Below are 22509 nucleotides of genomic sequence, written 5' to 3'. Positions count from 1 at the left end.
ACATCTATTCTGACACCTCTGTGCTCCATAATGTGTTTTTTTAATTTTTTAATTTTTAAAAAATTTTATTTATATTTTTAATTTCTTTTTGGTGTTCCATAATTCATTGTTTATGTACCACACCCTGTGATCCATGCAATTCATGCCTTCCATAATACCCACCACGAGCCTCACCCAAACTCCCACCCTCTCCCCTCAAAAACCCTCAGATTGTTTTCTCAGAGTTCACAGTTTTTTTTCTTTTTAATGAAAATAAGCTTTATTACATCAAGTAATAAATACATACAAAGATGCAAACAGTTTTAGTCATTTTTATTCCAGATGTTTAGATCACCTTATGGGAAAAGCAGAACTGACGTTCACACACAGTCTTGGCAGGAAAACTGGGGGTTGAAGGGGTTCTTGTCAGGTCAGGTTCGGTAGGGTTGCTCTCTCTTCTGTATTTATAACTTGTGCATTTTTAAAAATTGACCTCAAAGCACTCATAGTCATGCAAGCAAATGCTTAAGCACAAAAGAAGTTATATTAAGCGGAACACACACCGTGGGGCAAACGTATGCACTCAAAAAACAAAACAAACTGAAAAAACCCTCAGAGTTGTATTAGCTTATAAAAAAGAACAGAGAATGATCTGGGTAATATAACTGGGAGCTTTGTTGTGAGATAGGTATCTTTCACGTGCATCTTTTAAATCAATGCTTAGGAGAAAAACAAAAGCAAAACCAAAAACAAAACAAACAAACAAACAAACAAACAAACAAAAACCCTGGGTAACTCCTAACTATTGAAAACGTAAATCCTAGTCCACTGCAAAATACTTCTCAATCTCAGAGCCTCATGAACCACGGGAGGGACATGGGAAGGAGAAACCAAACTGTTACCATTTGGAAAGCAAGAGTTTCATCTGAACATAGGAGATGAGCTGTAACTTCCGGTCTTAGACAAAGATGGAAAACCTTCATCTTTGGTTCATCTCCTCTCCCAAATTCCCTCAGCTCCCTTCTCCTCTCCATCTCCCCATGCCCTCTGTGTTATTTCTTATGCTCCACAAAGAAGCGAATCCATATGATAACTGACTGTCTCTGCTTGACTTATTTCACTCAGGAAAATCTCTTCCAGTCCCATCCATGTTAATATAAAAGATGGGTATTCATCTTTTCTGATGGAGGCATAATACTCCATAGTATATATGGACCCCATTGTCCTTATCCACTCATCCGTTGAAGGGTATCTTGGTTCTTTGAACAGTCTGGTGATTGTGGACATTGCTTCTATGAACACTAGGGTACAGATGGCCCTTCTTTTCACTACATCTGTACCTTTTGGGTAAATACCCAGTAGTGCAATTGCAGGATGGTAGGGAATCTATATTTTTAATTTCCTAAGGAATCTCTGCACTGTTTTTCAAAGTGGCTGCAACAACTTGCATTCCCATCAATAGTGTAAGAGAGTTCCCCTTTCTCTACATACTCTCCAACACATGTTGTTTTCTGTCTTGCTAATTTTGGACATTCTGACTGGTGTAAGGTGGTAACTCAATGTGGTTTTGATTAAAATCTCCTGATGGCTAGTGATGATGAACATTTTTTCATGTCTGTTAGCCATTTGTATGTCTTCATTGGAGAAGTGTCTGTTCTTGTCTTCTGCCCATTTTTTGACATGATTATCTGTTTTGTGTGTGTTTACTTTGTGGAGTTTTTTATAGAGCCTTGATCTCAGCCCTTTGTATTGTCATTTACGAATATATTCTCCCATTCAGTGGGTTGCTGCATAGTTTTGTTGACGGTTTCCTTTGCTGTGAAGAAGGTTTTGATCTTGATGAAGACACCAAAATTCATTTTTGCTTTTATTTCCTTTGCCTTTGGAGAATATCTTGAAAGAAGTTGCTGTGGCTAATGTCAAAGAGTTTACTGCCTGTGTTCCCCTCCAAGATTCTGATGGATTCCTGCCTCATGTTGAGGTCTGTTATTCATTTCGAGTTTACCTTTGTGAATGGTGTAAGAGAATGGTTGACTTTCATTTTTCTACACATAGCTGTCCAATTTTCCAAGCACCATTTATTGAAGGGACTGTCTTTTTTCCACTGGATATATTTTCCAGATTTTTTGAAGATTTTTTGACCGTAGAGTTGGAGGTCCCTATCTGTGCTCTCTACTCTGTTCCACTGGTCTATGTGTCTGATTTTATGCCAGTACCATGCTGTCTTGCTGATCACAGCTTTGTAGTAAAGCTTGAAATCATGCAGCGTGATGTCCGCAGTTTTGTTTTTCAACATTCCCTTAGAAATTTGTGGTTTCTTCTGATTCCACACAAATTTTAGGATGGTTAGTTCCAACTCTTTGAAAAATACTGGTGGAATTTTGATAGGAATGGCATTAAAAGTATAGATTGTTCTAGGCAGTCTAGACATTTTAACAATGTTTATTTTTCAGATCGGTGAGCATTGAGTGGTCTTCCATCTTTTCGTGTCTTCTTCAATTTCTTCCAGGAGTTTTCTGTAGTTCCTCGAGTACAGAACCTTTACCTCTTTGGTCAGGCTTATTCCCAGGTATCTTATGGTTTTTGGTGCTATAGTAAATGGAATTGATTCTCTAATTTTCCTTTCTGTATTTTCATTGTTAGTGTATAAGAAAGTTAGTGTATACAGAAAACCAATGTTTCTGTACATTGGTTTTTGTATCCTGCCACATTACAGAATTGCTGAATGAGTTCTAGTAGTTTGGGGGTTGGGTCTTTTGGGTTTTCCATATAAAGTATCATGCTGTCTGTGAAGAGAGAGAGTTTGACTTCTTCATTGCAATTTGTTCTCTGTAGTTTTAAATGGTTCTCGACTGGGTCATTCACCACAGTATCTGTCTCTTGATCTCAGAATATTGAGTTCAAATTTTTGTCATGGAGATAGTTAAAAAAAGTTGGGGTTTTAATAACATTCTGTCCAATTTTCTTCTAGGTATTTTATAGATGTAACTGTTTTGTTGAAGTCTTTGTCATGTGTTGACTCTGTTGATGTGGATGGGGTTGGATAGACATTCAGTTGCATTGCTTTAGTTGAGGTTGCCCAGTGTTTCCAGAACCACTTAACGTGGAAACTGTTGCTTCCCTATTTTTTATTCCTGGAGCTTTGGTTGGAAATGAATTGACTAAATATCTGTCACTTACTTCCTGGGCTTTGTACTATGTTCCATTCATCTGTGTGTCTGTCTGTATATCAATACTATACAGTTTTGATTTCTACAACTTTGTAATACACGTTGAATTCAGAAAGCATGACACTTCCAGTTTTGTTATTTCTCCAGATGGCTTTGGCTATTCAAGGCCTTTCATGGTATTATTCACTTTGTATGATTGCTGTTCTTTTTTCTGGAAATGCTATTAAATGTTGATGGGGTTTGGACTGAATGTTTAGATTGCTTTTTGCAGTGTGTACATTTGGATTACATATATTCTTGGGATCCATTAGTATGGGATGTCTAAAGACGTCATTCTATCTTCTCAAAATTCTTGCATTAATGATTTATGGTTTTCAATATACAGGTCTTTCCCATATTGATGAAAATGTTTCGTAAGCATTTTATTTTTTAAGTGATTATCAAATAAAAATTATTTTCTTAAAAATTCTTTTCTTGGGGCACCTGGGTGGCTCAGTGGGTTAAACCCTCTGCCTTCAGCTCGGGTCGTGATCCCAGGGTCCTGGGATCGAGCCCCACATCGGGCTCTCTGCTCAGCAGGGAGCCTGCTTCCTCCTCTCTCTCTGCCTGCCTCTCTGCCTACTTGTGATCTCTGTCTGTCAAATAAATAAACAAAATCTTTAAAAAAATTCTTTTCTTACTTTTTCTCAGTGATAACTTAATATTCATGAGTATGGATAAAACTCATTTTTGCATATTGAATCTGTGTCCTTAAGCTTGATTTAATCCGTCTGTTGTTTCTATGAGGATTTTTGTAGAATCATTTTGGGTTCCATATGTTTTATCATGTTCTCTTAATAAGTAAAAACTTAACTGGGAATATAATTTGATGTTATCTAACTGGGAAAAAAAAAGATACGGGTATGCTGAGAGATCATTTACAAATTGTCTAAAATGTTTTGTGGTTAATGTAAGTAAAGGAATCCATAAATGTGGCTTGTTTCCTTTACTCTTTTCTTTCAACAAGATATACAGAGCTGTGGCTTAGACCAGTTATTCCTCCAAAGTTTCCCACCCTACAAGCTCTGCCACTTGGAAGACATGCACCATTCTCTCTGCTTTCTATTCTTTGACACAGGGCCAAAATAAGTTGCTCAGAAAATACTTCTCAAAATAATGCGCTTGGTAAGGAGCCCATTTTTTCATAGATTTCCTAGAAGACATCCTTCAAAACATTGAATTTTGCAAAATTGTTTTTGATCTCTCTGGGATCCTTGAAGATGTCCAAGGTTGAATGTGGTTTGCTTTGCAGACAGGTCAGGGAGCCCTGCGGTACTCCTGCAATGTCTCCTGTAGCCACCAGAGGGGGGTTTGTGCTCTTATGGAAACAGGTCTTCACCTCTGCAGAAGGTAGACGTTTGCCTCCTTTAGGACTTCCATCACATATTATTTACATATTATTTACTGTAAATATTCTTTGGGATCTATTGACAGTTTCCTAGAAGTGACAACCTAAGGTTCTACAGTTACTAAACCTTGTTCCATCTTGCACATGCAGATACATAAAATTATAAATGACTGAATGAAGGTGGACCCTCCCCTCACATGAGACACAGAATGAGCCCCAAATGGGACACAAACCTAAATTTAAGAGCTAAAACTATAAACCTCAGAGAAGAAAGCCAGAAAAGAAATATTTCTGACCTGAGATTCAGCATCTGTTTCTTAAAGATAATGCCAGAATCAACAAGTAGAAGAACTGATACATGGGTAAATCTGTTACCAACGCAAATGCCTTTCCTCTGGGCCCCCCACGTGCTCCCAGGAACCAGGTAGGAACTGTAGGTGTCATTTATTTCTACCTCTTACTTAGCTGTACCCATTACTATCTCTAATTAAGGGGTGTGGTCTGTAGTTTCAGAGCCCTGTCTGGTGTCACCCAGCTTCAAAGAGGCTGAGTAGGGTCTAGAACTGCTGTCTATCTGCCACTAGACTCTGATCCATTCACATGGTCCCAACATGGAATTCAGAGTATTGCAAAGCTCCACATACAAACACCCAGGCCTGGAGACCTGACTGAACTCAGGGGGCAGTGGTACCACTCTGGAACTTGGCCTGGGTCTGTTGTCTTACAATGGCATTGAGGACTCTCCAGTTCCATCCAGCCTTTGTCTGGGCAGGATTAGGTTTCTCCCTGGGTACCAGGCACAAAGGTTCATGTAAACTCAGAGTTGAGAAGTCCCTTCTGAAGCATCTGGAATGCAACATTCCTGTCATGTGAGGCCAACAAGGATAGGCAAGGCCTGGGTTCAAATCCTGCCTCTGCTTCACTGTGGAGTATGGAGAGGGGCAATTTCATAAAGCCTTGAATTCCTGATTCATCAAGCAGAAACAGCATTTCTACCTTCCTCATGGAATTGTTATAGAGATTGACTGACATGATTCATGTTATCAAAGGACACTCAGACATCCCTAACTCTATCTGCTTACATTACCTACTGTGAGCCCACTGGTGCCATGGGCTCTGGGCCTCTACCTTACTCTGTCCCATTTGCTGGGCAAACCTGACTCCCCCTGACTGAATTGTCTTTCCAGAAAGCCTTGAACCCTTCCAGCATGGGTGACTCGTCCCTCAGCTGGGATCCCACAACACTGGTCTTCTTCCATTAAACCCAGGCCAGCCCTGGGTAAGGGTCTAACTCACAGCTTGTGTCTTGAACATGAACAATACTTGGTGTGGATACTGTCAGTCTGAAGTTTCCTAAATTGTCATATGTTTTTGGAACAAATGCTGGGGTGCCTTGTGATGTGGCTCTTTCCCCCCAAAGCAGGCAAATGAGCTGCCCTCATTTCCATCACGACTGTCTCCTATCTCACCCTATCATATTGGTGTATATTGGTATATAGCATCTTAGGCTTCCTTGCTTGCCAAGATACCAGAACCTTTTGATGGTCAGAGTTGAAAGTATTTTCTGGAGGTGAATTTGTTTTTTTATGGACCTGCTGGTAGGAAGAAGCCTGACCACTCCCTACAAACCTACACAGAGCCTGCTCCCCTGACCAATAGGGCAGTGCTCCAGCCCATGACAGCCCTTACCCTAGTGTCAGAACTCTCCTTTCTCACTGAGTCCCTATTCTTTGGTGTTTCTCTGTCTTCCTGAAGGGAGAGCCCCAGACGTCCTCTCTATGATGATGTACCTTCTGTGCCTGGTTTGCTCCATCTTGTGGCAGAGATCACAGGGATTATTACCATGGCTTCTCCAGCAGCTTCAGATTATGTGGATGTCCCTTACCGAACATTGAGGGAAGAGAGGGATCTCCCCCTCTTCTCACAAGGTTTCTTAACCTGGATTCACAGCCTACTCTCTCACACAAGCTGAATTTGAGGGATAATGAGGTTGGGGCTGGCAGGTGTATGGGGTCATGTCTAGGGGAGCCTGAGGGCTGTGAGAAAACTATATCAAGTGCCAAAACCATTGGTAGAGCCTCTCTCCATCCTGCAGCTTCCATGAGCAGCCAATGTGCTTTGTAAGCACCTCTCTTGTTCACACAGGTTCAAGTGGCTTTTGCTGTTGCCACTAGAACTACATCTGGATGAACACAACTCTGTAACTCACTGGCCTGAACTGTCCTTAGAGGTTCTTCCTTCAGGGGATGTGGTCAAGCCAGGAAATACAGGGAGCAACCTGATAGGAGTGGCCTGGTCTACATTCCTCTGCTGGCCTGGAGCAGGGCGTGGTTGTTCAGGTTAGAATCTGAGTTATAGAGCACAAGGGGCTGCAGTGGCTGGAGCATACCACCAGACAGGGCCTGGGTGATGTGTGTTCCAGGATACGGGGCAGGGATGCTTGTTGGGGATGACACAGGAGGGGGGTGTGGGAAAGCTCTTCCATCCTCTGTGGTCACTCCCACTACTGATGGACTCACTGCTGGATTCTCCTCCTTATGGTTTCAGATCTTTTCTATAGACTCCAGATTCCTCCTTTCCCAAGGAAAGCTGCCACTGGATAAAGAGAGCATAGATAGAGGAGACTGCAACATGTCCTCCAAAAATGTGGTTATAGTGTGTTCCAGAAATGGTGTTTATAGGAATCAGACATAAATAACAGAGATTTATGAAACAGATGTACTTATTACTTTAATGATGTGAGTCAAATAATTGGAAATGGCTCAGTTGTTCAACAGATGGTGCTTTGAGTGCTGTCACTGAGAATGTCCAAGGGGACAGAAGTGACCATGCCTATCCACTGTAGGGACATCAGGTAGAACAAGAGCCCAGCACTAAAACTCTCCCTGCCAGGCACCCCATATTTGTACACACACATGTGTGCAAGTAAGCACACACTAAATCCAGAGGGAAATGCATGGAAGCTGGACACCATCAATTATGTTATTATTTCATGGAGGAAGGAATGTGTCTTCATTGATTCATGTTTAAATCATTATTTTAATACATAAATATAGTCTGCCTAAACCTAAAGAACTGTTTACTTTATTTCCTCTTTAGTAAAAAATTGGAAGATTTAAGATGTAATGTTAATATTTTTATAATATGCCCACTAAAGTAGTTTAAACATGGACTATGCAGGAAAATGAAATAATTTAAAGGTGTCTCATGGACCCAGACATCTACCCGGTTTCTGCCTTTCCAGTTATCCTTATGAAAGGAAACACAATTCCCGATAATGAGTGTAGTTCATTTTGGGGCTTCCCAAGATCATTGCTGTTTCAGAAACATCTGGTGTAATAAAATGCCTTTTTTATAAAAAAAAAAAAATTGTAAAAAAAAGATTTTTTTATCTTTCCTATGTTCTATAGCCAGACAGAGAAGGCCATAATTTAGGATACCAGGCACAAGAAAATCCCAGATAAAGTAAAGTACCAAAGTCAGAGAGAAAAGCAGTGAATTGCCAGGACTGGGGTGAGGGAATGAGCAGTGAGCCAAATTTGACCCTACTCAGCCAAATTTCTCTGTGATGGAAATGTTCCTCAAGTAAATGGTTGTGCAGTGCTCTTAAAGTGCTTAATGGTACCTCCATATACCACAGCAAAGGAGCATAGTAAAATTTTATGTAAACTCAAGTCCTACTTTATTTAATGAACAAAATCCATTAAGCCATTATACAAGTGTATACAAAACACAAAAATTACAAAGAGAGCAATGATAGAGGAGGGGATACCATCCTTAGGGTTCCAGCCAGAAAGAGCTGCTACTTGGGGGCTGAAGGGGGTTGTTCCACTGAGACAGGTGCTGGCTCAAGCCCTTCTTGACCTCAATAACAGAGGGTAGGCCCTGCTGGACCTCTGTGTCAGGCAAAAGAGCTGATGGCTCTTCCATCTCAGAAGAGTGAATTAGAGCCCTGACTACCACCTGCATTGGTCCCAAACAGGGCAGGTATTGTCACCATTCTTGTTAACGTGTGAGCTCCAGCACTAGGGAGAGTTGGAGCCATCATTGTCTCCAAAGATACAGCAGTTGCCACAGTGGGGGCTAGACCGAGTTCCTGATGTTGTTCAGGCTAATTCTCTGGGCCTGGTGCTGAAGCTCCATGAAGGGAAAATATCATCAGTATGACTGAATTCCCATGTCCCTTCTAAATAAAGGAAACTTTCCCCACCACTCTATGTTGCCTGCATCCAAGAACCAATCCCTGTGAAGTCTCCATGACTGAAGACCACTGGGACCGGGATCTGAGACTATTTACTGTTCTCTGCCTGACTGCACTCCATGGAGGCTTGCTCAGTGTGGCCCACCCTGTCTCCTCCTCAGGCCCACATCAGTCAACACCAGTCCTTCTCACCCAAAGCTTCTGACTCCGTGGGCTCAAGGTGTTGCAACTGTGTGAGCAGAAGCTGGGAATGGTGTTCCATGTCTGAGCCTGGCATTCTGAGCCCCATCTATGGCAGTAGCATATTCAGGCTGAGAAATTCTGGGGTCTGTAAAAATGTTCAGAATGTTCTTCTAGCCATATGTTCAAGATGGAGGAGCTGACCTCAGGGATAGACAGTTAAGAAGAGGAATCAGAAGACAGGGCACCCTCCCAAATGAATATCCCAGGGAAATCTGTGGGCATAAATCTCCTGTCAGAGACCAGTCCTACTACTTGTCCACCTGTGATCTGGCAATCCTGCCTGAGACAGGTCTGGTTATAGACAACAGGCTGGGAAGAGCCTCAACGTGTGGGAGATCTTGATGAATGGTGAGACCATTTCTGCTCTACATGGTGGATCTGGACACACTCTTTAGTCTATCTCCTTGTGCATTTGCCATTTGAATTCAACTGCATGTGTCCAAGGAGGGGTGGTGTCTAGCCTCTTAATTACTCTCAATGCACACAGCACTGCTCTCTGAAGATCCAACAAAGGAGGGAGCAAGAGGACTCTGTTTCTAGCCAGGCCTTCCCTGGATCCTGCCAATAATTTAAACATTATCTCTTGTGCTCATGTGCTGCCTCTTTCACTAGGTGCCATGAGTGGGTCTCCTTCTACTGTCACTAATTTCCCACAGGGTTTAGAATATCTGGTCCCTATCCTCTCACTGGGTTTCCTGAGCACCCTCTGAGCACCCAGTGACCAGGTTCCAACATACTGCTGATGTTCTCATTTCCACAGACTCTCTTCTAGGTCCCAGGATTGGGATAGAGACATGTGTGGGTGGTCACATTGATGGGGAATGACTCTATTAGGGGCTAATACTCTCCTCCCTCCTGCTCTGCTCTCCCACGGTACACAAACCTACAGCTCTCCTGAGTCCCTTCCTTTCTCCAGAAAAAACTCTCAGACCTTCACCCTTAAAGAGGAATCACAGATGTGTGATCAGGATCCAAGAGTCCCTCCAACTCACAGTCCCCTTCATGCTCTGGTGGAGAGGGAAGACCCTCTTGCATCAGCTGAAGATCACTCCTGTTTCACTCCTTCTGGGCTATGACGACTTCATCACAGCTGGAGGAAATGCACCCATATCTAGAGGAGGTCAGGGGACATCACATGAAATATCCTGTGGATACTACCTCTTATTGTGAGGTATCACTATCTGAATCCTGACTGCTCTGGAGACTTGGGCTACTGTATGCTCTGCACGGGGATCACAGTCAAGTCCTTGAGTAACACCTGTGTCTAGTGGGGCTTCCTGAATACTTGCCGAATGAAAGGGCCCCACCCAGACAATCACAGGTATCTGAGTGGGCCTGGGAACACCTCTGAACCCCGGGGATCTCAGCTTTCACCCAGACACAGACCCCAAATGGATTCTCGGATTTCTCTTTCAAATGGCAATACAGCCCAACTCAAGATCATACTGATAGTGAGCGATGAGGCAGAGGCTTCATCATGGCAAGCGGAACAATAATAACTTAGTACAACCACAGACTCTCTAGCAGATCTTTGCACAGGCCCAGGCACCCAGGTGCACTTTCCTTTCAAGACTTCATAAGTCCCTCACATAACTCTGGCCCAGTCAGAGGAGCAAACTGAGGCTCAGGAAGTTTGGGGACATTTCCAAGACTCACAGCAAGTGGTGGCCAAATCCAGTTGGGCTGTGAGAGACAGGGTGCTCACCTTCCAAACAGGAAGTCCAGCACCTCCTGGGTGGTGGCAATGGCTTGATATGTGTCCAGGAACATGTAGGCATAGCTGAGGTCTCTTCCTAGGAAATCAGTCACCAGATATTGTATTTGCTTCTTTAGCAGCTTGGCCCAGTTTGTCCATAGCAAACAGGTCTCACTCATTCTCATCAGTGATCCATATTTCACCTCATGTGAAACAGAGGAGATATGAGTCAGTTCTGTAGCCACAAGGGGTGTTAGGGATTGGAGCACAGATCGAAACCCCAAGATGCCAGTGACTTATGTCAAGAGGTGGGAAAAGAGGTCCCACAGTCATAAAAACAATCAGGTGACAAGGCGGTTCCTTGACTTAAGCCTAGGAGTCATGGTTTTGGATCAGGTCATGATCACGATTTCTTGAGATAGAACTCCCTGTAGGGCTATGTACTTAGGGCAGAGATGGCTTGAGGATACTGTCTCCCCCTCTACTTCTCCTTTCTCTCCCCCTCCCTCTCTCAATTAAGTCAATCAACGAATCAATTAACAAATCTTTAAGGAAAAAGAGAAAAAACCTTTCGTGGTAGACGTACAAAGAATTGAAGTCCGTGAAGTCTGACATTGATAGTATCTAGGTCAGATTGTGAAATGAGTATTGATGGCAACCCTCTGCATGAACGGCATCAATCCTGTGGTTTCTGACAACAGATTCCATTTTTGAGATGAGAGCACAGAGACATTTTCTTAGGTGAGCCAGCTCAGGATATTATGGCATGTAGGATGTTTAGTGTAGCACTATGATTTAGCAACAAAAGAGAATCACATCAAAGTCCTGCATCATTGAAGGGCTCAGTGGCTGTGACAAATGACTGGCCTTATGTAATGTTGTGCAGCAGAGTGAAGCCCCTTATCCTGACCCTGGAGGGGCCCCAGGGATGTATTTCCTCTAAACTAAAAGGCAGAGCAAGAGACATTGGCAAAATGTCATTGGCAAAAGTCCCTTTGGGTAAAAGGCTCCCAACTCACCATGATCATGTGCAATGCTTGCAGAACTTGGGGAGGAGTGTCAGGTCAGTGGGAACACCTGGGAGCACAAGGATTCTAGATGAATGGCATGAGACATAGTTTAAAGTCCCTTTTCTGATATTATTACAAATATATGGATAATGACTCTACATCTGGCCAAGGTAGGGGCAGGGCAATGAGGGCAATTTTGAAAAGGAGATTGTGATGCAGATTCATGTGGGTTCAGGACTGCAGGAGGGAGCCCACGGCAGTACTAGGCTGGCCTCTGGGACAGAGGTCCCTTTCTGCTCCACTGAGACCCTGGTGGATGGATGTCCCAGCACCTACACTCACCCTGAGCCAGCTCTGGATTCTTTAGGCATTTGAGGGCACCTTATGTCCTTCAAGGAAGGAGAGCAGAGGATCTCAACATTCAGCTTCTGTCAGATCTCCTTTGTGAAGCTCTTTAAAGACAGTGCCCAGCAATCAGAAAGGAGGCTTCAGAGCCCTATCTGGCTGCCTCTCCTGGTCCTCAGTCCCAGGGCACTCCATTCCAGACACACCACACTCCAGTATGCACACATCTCCACCAAGGAGAGAAATGTGACACAGCTTCAGGGCCTTGTATGACCTCTGAGAGAGGTAAGAAGCACCTCAGGAATCCATTCCACCCTGCCCACCATGACATTGGTGTTAACATAAAAGGATCATCAGGGTATCCATTATCTTGCAACCCCCTCCATCTGAGCGGCAGGAACCCCTACATATCCCTCTTTGCCAGAAATTCCAGAGGAGAGAACGAAGCTACCCTGGGATGGCTCAGAAGTGTGGCTTGTCCTGGTATTAGCTGTTCTGTATTACCTTATCGAACCTCCTGCCAAATGTCCTGAGGCTTTGCTCATGAGGTTTGAGCCAATATCTGCAGCATGTGAAAAAGCCATTCCCCTATGTTTTCTGGGAACCAGAGTCCTGGGAAGTAGTCAAACAGCAGAAGAACATATTGGATGTCTCTTGACAAGTAACTGTGGTGCTGGACTACACTATAATGTGGAAGCCTATGTGCGGGGGTTCCAAATTCTGTTGGGGTCTGTAGTCAAGTAAGTAACTTCACTGCCTGACATCACCTACCCAAGTCCCCTCCTGGATTGACACCTACAAAAACAGTGCTCAGGGTTGCCATCTGCTCATCTCCATTCTGGATGCAAGGAGATATCTGTACACATTGATACCAACACACCCCTCTCCACAGGCCCCTAAGGAAAGTCTGGGAACAGCCAGGGCCCCAGCTTGGAAACACATGTATCTTCAGAACATCTATCCAATCTTATCTGTTTGTGTTCCTGGATAAGCCACTATCCCTGTCACTGTTGGTCTACATCTTGTCTGTACAATAAAGATGATTCTAGCATGGACTTCCCCCAGATGTCCATAGGCATATGTGGGATAATATCTGTGATAATGGAGGAATGGTGTCACATGCAAGAAATAGCTCTAGCCATATTTTCTTCCTCTTCTTATCTTCTCTAGGTCTGCTATTGGTCAAATCTCACTCTACAGTTCCTACTGGAGTGTGCGCGCGCGTGTGTGTGTGTGTGTGTGTGTGTGTGTGTACATGCACACTCTCTCATGTATGTACACATGTGTTCATCAGTGCTCAAATTCTGGAGTCCCAGCAGGTGACAGCCTCACCTATAGAGGGGTGGGTAATAACTTCTCATTATCATATGCTTTGTAATTTTAAAAGCAAGAATGGGTTGTAGCCTTGGCCTAGAAGTTCAGAATTCACCCTTATGCCTAGAGACTGCATACCCTGTACTGAGAGCCAGTAACTTCTTTCCAATGGGTGTGATGCAGATAGGGTTCCACTCAGTGTGTTGCCATAAGCTGGGCTTCCCCTCAGACAAGAACTTTCTGGAATGCCTCCTACTTAGGATATCAAGGCGCACACTCACCCTTATACCATCTCTGGCATAAGTGGTCTTTAGCCACTTCTTTCACCACAAATTTACCCAGAGCCCTCCAGCTCCACATGTGGATCAATATACTCGGCCCTTGAGGGAACCCCGTATTATAGACAGCTCTGGTCCCTAGTGCTGTGTCTGACAGAGCCTGAGCCCTGACCTCGTGTCAGCCACCAAGAAGGTTGGGCCCATATCCAGCATGTGAGACAGGCCAAGGACCAGGACCATCATCTCTACCCATCCTTCGTATTCAGGAATCTGTCCCCAGACCTTTCCTGGAATCCCTACCAATGGGGGAAAATGAATCACATAGAGAAAACCTCCTTCCCCATGGCAGGATTCCTGGAAGTAGGGAAGGGTGTCCAACACTCAGAGTGGTAGCCTACTGCATGGCCATTGAGACCACACCCACTCCTGAGGGCCGCCCTGGGCAAAAGCTTGCATAGTGACCCTCAACTTGAGCATGCTTTCAAAAAAACACTCTCAGTTGTGCCTCCAGGACTTGCACTGGAGGCCTGATAATCCCCTAGGCTGTAATCATAACCTTGGTGTATATTTCCATGTGGCCAGAGCCAGAGCACGTCTCTTCAATCCCTGTTATGGGACATCCTTAATATGGAAAACAGAACTCTTCCCTCTCTGAGAAAGCCACCAAACTATAGGGAGCTGCCAGAATACTTGAATGAAAAATTACCCATGGACACCTGAGACCACACCTTCATTCCCAGTCCATCGTGAATACACAATCCAGATATAAAAGACTGTGCTAACACCTTCTGGGCATGTAATTTACAGTTCCCAACAAGCTGCCTTACAGGTCTATGCATTGGGCCTATGATCACCTCGCCACCAAATCTAACCCGTGTTTGTGTGTGCAGACTTCCCTCCCAAAACCATGGCTCACATGCCCTCCAGGATGGGGTCTCTGGAGCCACACCACAGGACTGTGCCCACCATTGCTAAGGTCTCTGCCCATCAAATTTGCCCAGTTCTTTCAGATTTGGAGAAACCTGCAAGGCCCCTGAGCCCACCGCAATACTGTTTGCCACTCTATACACAAATGCACAGTCTGGAACACCCTGGTTGCCTACATCTAGGCAGACATCGAAGTCAATGGTCCTGAGTCAGAGGATTCAACCTGACATTCCCCTAGGATTTCATTGGAACCCTCGATTAAATTTTCAGGCATCTGTCTTCAGAGGCCTGTTCTGGAATACCAACTTATGATACAACATGTGATCCATGAGGCCCACAACAGAATATCTCTTGTCCCATAAGGAAACCGTGTTCTTCGACCAGTGTCAAAACCTCAGGATAGATGAATCCTACATGGTCGCTTAGCCACCAGTACATTGTAAGATCTCCCTGGTAGCAAACCTGCATTGTGACCCATCTTCATGAGACTCCGTGTCAACTCCAGGTCTTGGTACTTCACCCCAGAGCCACCAGAATGAACCGGCCATGTTCCTCAGCTGCAGTTTTCAGTGGAGGTGTGCTTTTCAGGCATTCATGCCAGAGGGCTCTGTTACCCAAACTTTCCACATGGGGAAAACTGGAGCAAATAAACCAGATGCCAACTGTCTGGTAGAAGGAAACCTTGCTGTTTGGAGCATCTCACACGCTCCAGAGTGTGAAATCCTCCATGGCCTCTTGATGCCACCCCTCCATTTGTCGGTCATCATAGACAAAAACTGCGGCATGAGCAAACATCTGACATCCACCTTTTCTCTGGTGCTGGATATCTGGAATAAGCCACTGCACACTGGAACTGCCTTTTGCTTGACACTGAATTGAACCATAGCTTGAGTTTACAATTCCATACTCACCCTACTGGTCCCCAAGCCCTTTTGATAAGGAATTCTGGGGCCACAACACAGCATTCTTCCTTCCCCATCAAATGAAGAAGTGCCTAGTGAGTCTGGCCAGATACCCCACATGAGAATCAATCTGCTCGGCTCTCGAGTCAACCCCGATTTATAGGCTTCCATGGCCACTAGTGCTGTGTCTGACAACCTGAGCCCTGACCGAGGTTCAACCACCAGAGAGCAGGCGCCATATCCAGCATATGGGATGGTCATGGGCCATGTACGTCATCTCTACCCATCCTTGATATTCGGGCCCCTGTCTCCAGACCTTTCCTGGAATCCCTGCCAATGGGCAAACCCAAAGCGCAATAGAGAACTCCTCCTTCCCCATGGCAATAAAGCTGGCTGTTGGGATGGGTGTCCAACCCTCAAAGGGGAGCCAGTTACAACATCAATGAGACCACGCCCACTCCTGAGGGCCACCCTGGGCGCAAACAGGCATTGTGAACTTCAGCCTGAGCATACTTTCAAACAATCCATCTTAGTTGCACCACCATGATCCCGCTTTGCAGGCCTGGTATGATGCTAGGCACAAATCCTAAAACTTGGTGGGATTTTCCAGGGGACCATACCCAGAGCCCGTCTCTGGAATCCCTGTTTTGGGGCACACCTAAGATGGAAAACAGCACTCTTCCCTTCCTCAAAAAAGTCACCAAAATATGGGGAGCCACCAGAATCCATAGAGAGGAAAATTCCCCCATGGACCCTGAGAACACACCTGCATCCCGAGGCCATCATGGACACACAATCCAGGGAGAAAAGCCTGTGCTACCGCCTTCCAGTCACCCTAATTACAATTCCAGATGAGCTGCCCTCCAGGTCTATGCATAGGGCCTGTGATCACCTCGCTGCTCACCCTAATGCGAATTTGTATCTGCAGACTTCTCTACCAAAACGATGGCACACATGCCCTCCAGGATAGGGTCTCTGAATCCACACCACAGGACTGTCCCTGCCATACCTAAGGAAACTATGACCATCACAGTAGCCTGAAAATTTTAGATTAGGAGAAACCTGCAAGGCCCCTGAGCCTACCCAAATATTGGCAGAAGCTCTGAATGGAAATGCGTAGTCTGAAACACCCTGGTCTCCTACATCCAGGCAGACAGTCAAATCAATGGTCCTGAGTCAGAATAGTGAGCCTAATATGCCCTAAGGACGTCCTTGGAACCCTAAATTCAGTTTTCATACATCTGTCCTCAGAGACCTGCTCTGGTATGCAAACTTATGATACAACATGTGGTCCCTGGGCCACACAACAGAACATCTCCTATACCCAGAAGGAAACCATGCCCTTCCATCTGTGCCAAAGCCCAGGTTAGTAAAGTCCTGCACAGCACCTTTGCCACCATCACAAGCCCAGGGTAGTAGAATCCTGCAAAGCACCTTAGCCACCAGCACGTTCTAAGATCTCCCTGGTAACAAACCAGCATTGTGGCCCATCTGAAAGAGATTGCATGTCAAATCAAGGACTTGGTACTTCACTCCAGAGACACCAGAACGAACCTGCCATGTTCCTCAGCTGCAATGGTCAATGGAGCTGAGCTTTCCAGGCATGCATGTGGTAGAGCTCTGCTACCCAAACTTTCCATATGGGGGAACTTGGAGGATATAAACCAGTCTCCACCTTTCCAGTAGACGAAACCTTGCTGTTTGGAGCGGCTCATAAGCCTCAACGTGAAAACCCTTCCAAGGTCTCATGACATCACCCCTCCATTTGTCAGTCATCATAGACACAAACTCCAGTGTGAGCAAACATCTGACATCCGCACTTACTCAGGTGCTGGATATCTCAAATAAGCCACTGCACATAGGAACTGCCTACCGCTTCACACTGAATTGAACTGTAGCTTGTGTTTACAATTCCATCCTCACCCGACTGGTCCCCATGCCCTCTTGACAGGGAATTCTGGAGCTACAACACAGCATTCTCCCTTCCCTATAGAAAGAAGTGCAATTATCATATAGTTTCACTTATTTGTGGAGCATAACAAATAGCATGGAGGACAAGGGGCGTTAGAGAGGAGTAGGGAATTTGGGTAAATTGGAAGGGGAGGTGAACCATGAGAGACTATGGACTCTGAAAAACAGTCTGAGGGGTTAGAAGAGGCGGGGGGGTGGGAGGTTGGGGTACCAGGTGGTGGGTATTATAGAGGGCACGGCTTGCATGGAGCACTGGGTGTGGTGAAAAAATAATGAATACTGTTTTTCTGAAAATAAATAAATAAATAATAATTTAAAAAATTATAAAACAATGAAAAAAAAAAAAAAAGAAAGAAGTGCCTGAAGAGTCTGGCCAGAAACCTCACATGACGATCAATCTGCTCGGCCCTTGAAGGAGCCACGATTTATAGGTTGCCCTGGCCACTAGTTCTGTGTCTGACAAGCCTGAGCCCCGACTTAGTGTCAGTCACCCAGAGAGTGGTCCCACAACTAGCATTTGGGATTGCTATGGCCCAAGTATGTCATCTCTACCCATCCTTGGTATTCAGGCACCTGTCCCCAGACCTTTGCTGGACTCCATGCCAATGGGGGAACCTGAAGCACAATAGAGAACTCCTCCTTCCTCATGGCAGGAAACTTGGCTGTTGGGTTGGGTGTCCAACTCTCAAAGGGGGAGCCAGTTACAACATCAATGAGACCATGCCCATTCCTGAGCGCTGTCATGGGCGCCAACAGACATTGTAACCCTCAGCCTGAGCATGCTTTCAAACAATCCCTCAGTTGCACCACCATGATCCCACATTGCAGGCTTGGTGCGCCCCTAGGCCCAACTCCTAACCACTGGTGGGATGTCCCAGATGCCCAGAACTAGAGCCCGTCTCTGGAAACCCTGTTTCAGGGCACCCCTATGATGGAAAACAGCACTCTTCCCTTCCCTGAAAAAGCCACCAAACTATGGAGAACTGCCAGGATCCATAGAGAGGAAAAGTCGCCCATGGACCCAAGAGACCACACCTGCATTCCGAGGCCATCCTGGACACACAATCCAGAGTAAACCTGTGTTACTGCATTCCTGTCATCCTAAATAAAGTTCCAAAAGAGCTGTCTTCCAGGTGTACCCATTGGACCTGAGATCACATCGGCACAAAGTCGCTAACCCGAATTTGTGTTTCCAGACTTCCCTCTCAAAACCATGGCTCACATGTCCACCAGAATGGGATCTCTGGACCCACACCACAGAACTCTGGCTGCAATCCACAAGGACACTGTGCATATCAGAGATGCCCAAACCTTCCAGATTAGGAGAAACCTGTAAGGCCCCTGAGCCCACCCAAATATTGCCAGCCAATCTGGATGAAAATGTGCAGTCTGAAACACCTTGATCACCTACATTCAGGGAGACAGCCAAGTCTATGATTGAGAGTTAGAAGATTGAACCTGAAATGCCCCTAGGCCTTTAATAGAACCCTATTAGGTTTTCAGGCATATGTCCTCAGGGTCCTGTTCTGGAATACCATTTTATGAAACATCATGTGGTCTCTGAGCCACACATCAGTACATCTCCTCTCCCCAGAAGGATACTGTGCTCTTTGACCGGTGCCAAACCATCAGTGTAGGAGAATCCTGCATGGCACCTTAGCAACCAGAACATTCTAAGACCTCCTTGTTAACAAACCAGCATTGTGGCCCATTTGCAAGTGATTCAATGTCAACTCAAGGCCTTGGTACTTCACCCCAGAGCCACCAGAACAAACCTGCCATGTTCCTCAGCTGCAATGGTCAATGGAGGGTGCTGTCCAGGCATCCATGCCGGACAGCTCTGCTTCACTACCTTTCCACATGGGGGAACCTAGAGCAAACAAACCAAAATTCACCTGCCCAGTAGAAGGAACCCTTACTGTTTGGAGCAGCTCTCAGTCCTCAGCGTGTGAACTCCTCCATGGCATCTTGACGCAACCCCTCCATTGGTCGGTCATCATAGACACAAACTCTAGTGTGAGCAAACATATGACATCCACCCTTATTCCGGTGCGGGATATCTTGAATAAAAAGCTGCACATTGGACCTGCCTTCTGCTTGGCACTGAATTGAAGGTAGCTTGTGTTTACAATTCCATCCTCACGAGACTGGTCCCCAGGCCCTATTGATAGGGGATTCTGGAGTCACAACACAGCATTCTGCCTTCCCTATAGAAAGAAGTGCCTGGTGATTCTGTCCAGAAACCCCACATAAGGATCAATATTCTTGGCCCTCGAGGGAACCCCAATTTATAGGTTGCCCTGGCCACTAGTGCTGTGTCTGAGAGAGCCTGATCCCCGACCTAGTGTCAGTCACCAGTGAGTGGGCCCCACATCTAGCATTTTGGATTGCCATGGCCCCAGTACATCATCTCTACCTATCCTTTGTATTCAGGCACCTGTCTCCAGACCTTTGCTGGAATCTCTGCCTATGGGGGAACCTAAGCACAATAGAGAACTCCTCCTTCCCCATGGCAGTAGACATGGTTGTTGGGATGGGTATCCAACCCCCAAAGTGGGAGCCAGTTACATGGCCAATGAGACCACGGCCACTCCTGCGGGCTGCCCTGTGCACAAACAGACATTGTGACCCTCAGCCTGGGAATGCTTTCAAACAAGCCCTCTCAGGTGCACCAGGATGATTCCGCATTGCAGACCTGGTATGCCCTTAAGCCCAAATCCTAAAACTTGGTGGGATTTTCCGGGGACCCAGATCCAGAACTCATCTCAGGAATCCCTGTTTTGGGGCACCCCTAAGATGGAAAACAGCACTCTTCCCTTCCCCCCAAAATCCACCAAACTATAGAGAGCCACCAGGATCCTTAGTGAGGTAATGTATCCCATGGACCCAAGAGACCACACCTGCATTCAGCGTCCATCCTGGACTACAATCCATATAGAAAAGTCTGTGTTATCGCCTTCAGCCACCCTAATTACACTTCCTGACGAGCTGCACTCCAGGTCTACACATTGAGCCTGGGATCACATTTCCACTAACCTGAACCCACATTTGTGTTTGCAGACTTCTCTCCCAAATCCATGGCTCATATGCGCTCCAGGATAGGGTCTCTGGATCCACACCACAGAACTGTGCCTGCAATCCCCAAGGAAACTGTGCCCGTCAAAGCTGCCCAAACCTTGCAGTTTAGGAGAAACATGCAAGGCCCCTGAGCCCACCCCAATATTGTCGGCAGCACTGGATGCAAATGTCAGTCTAAATCACCCTGATCACCTACATCCAAGCAGACAGCCAAGTCAATGTTCCTGGGTCAGAAGATTGAAACTGACATGCCCCTAGGACCTCATTGGAACACTATATTAGGTTTTCAGGCATTTGTCCTCAGGGTCCTGTTCTGGAATACCAACTTAGGATACAACATATGTTCCCTGAGCCACACAACAGAACATCTCCTGTCCCCAGAAGGAAACCGTGCCCTTTGACCTGTGCCAAATCATCAGGGTTGGAGAATCCTGCACAGCTCCTTAGACACCAGCACATATGCTAGTTTGTGTGTTGCTCCAAACCACAAGTTTTCCATCTGCAGGACAGCCAAGTCCTGTTGCATGGCTCCAGGACGGCCCATTTGGAAGGACTGGAGAGCAGGGTTCAAAGGATGGAGGCCTGTACAACATACCTCGCATTCCTATTGGCTCTTTGCGACAAGACATGTTTGAACTACCTTCTCTGGGGCAAGCTAAACAGGGGGCTGAATTGAAATGGACTTTCCTGAGGATGTGTTGTAATGTGGGTTTGTATCCATGGAGACCTGAAAATGTGCTGGTGGCTCAGGGGCCTTGAAGAATTCGCCTAACCGAAGAGTATGATACAGCTCCAATAAAAATGCTCCCCATGTGGAGATGAGCGAGGTTCTGCTCGGTGCCTCAGAAAAGCCCCAGATGCTGGTATTCAAACCAGTTCTCTGAGGAGAGACATCTGGAAACCAAAGCTAGGGTTCAGATTAGGGCCTAGGTGCCTGTCCGTTTCAACCTTCTGTCTCTGGGGACACTGTCTGAGTGTCTAAGTGGAGATAGTTGCTCAGCTGGTGTCAGAGTGCCCCTCTTAGTCCAGGACAGCCTACACTGTTGGCATGGCCTCAGAGGCCTTGGAGGTTTCTCCTAATCTGTAGGGTTGTGGCCAACGGATTGGGCAGTTTTCTTGGAAAGGATAGGCACAGTCCTTCAATGTGTCTCCATAGGCCCTAGCCTGGAGGGTTTGTGGGTCCGGGCTGTTGGCACAGAATTCTGAAAACACAAACTCGGCTTAGGTGTGGCACCGAGGCTATGGCAGACCAGATCTACAGACCGAGAGGGGGAGATCCTCGGCTTATGAAAGAAGGGCAAATGGGAGGCAGTCGCACAAGCTTTTATCTCTGGATGTTGTGTCCCCTATAGCCATGGAATGTAGGGGTGGCCTCAAGGGCGATGGAAGAGTCTCCCTCTCTGATGAGTTGGGCCAGCTCCAAAGATTTTGGGGTCATTTTGTGGGAAGGGTGGAGTCCTGTTATCTGGCTCAGGTGTTCCTCGAGGAGAGGGACTCCAGACCACAGTCCTGGGTACAAACAACTGGAAAACTCAAACTCTGGTGAGGATTGGGAGCATAGGGGATTGGCAAGCCCCATATGTGGGATCTTGGTCCAGGCCCTGAGAGGCCTTACTTCGACATGGGGCTCACGTTGAGGGTCACAATGCGAGTTTGTGCCCAAGGAGGCACTCAAGTTTGGGCTTGGCCTCAGGGCCGTGAAGGTTTCTCCTACCCTAAAGGTGTGACTCCATGCCAACAGCAAGCTTTACACCCATGGGGAAAGAGGAGTTCTGATTTGTGCTTCAGGTACCCACGTGTGCCGGGATTTGATATAATGTCTAGGTTCATATGTCTGAAAACCCAGGTTGGGAAGAGATGATGGCGTAAGGCCATGGCGTGTCTGATGTGCAGTGTGTGCGGCCAGCTGTCTCCTGGTCTGTCGGGATGTCTGGCCTCAGGCTGTGTCAGACAGAGCATTAGTGCCCAGGGCAGCCTATCCAATTGGGGTGCAGCCGAGGCCCGAGTA

This window comes from Neovison vison, chromosome 4, assembly GCF_020171115.1.
Source record: "Neovison vison isolate M4711 chromosome 4, ASM_NN_V1, whole genome shotgun sequence".
Taxonomy (NCBI): domain Eukaryota; kingdom Metazoa; phylum Chordata; class Mammalia; order Carnivora; family Mustelidae; genus Neogale; species Neogale vison.
The sequence above is the reverse complement of the archived record's forward strand: the minus strand, read 5'-3'. Positions refer to the sequence as shown.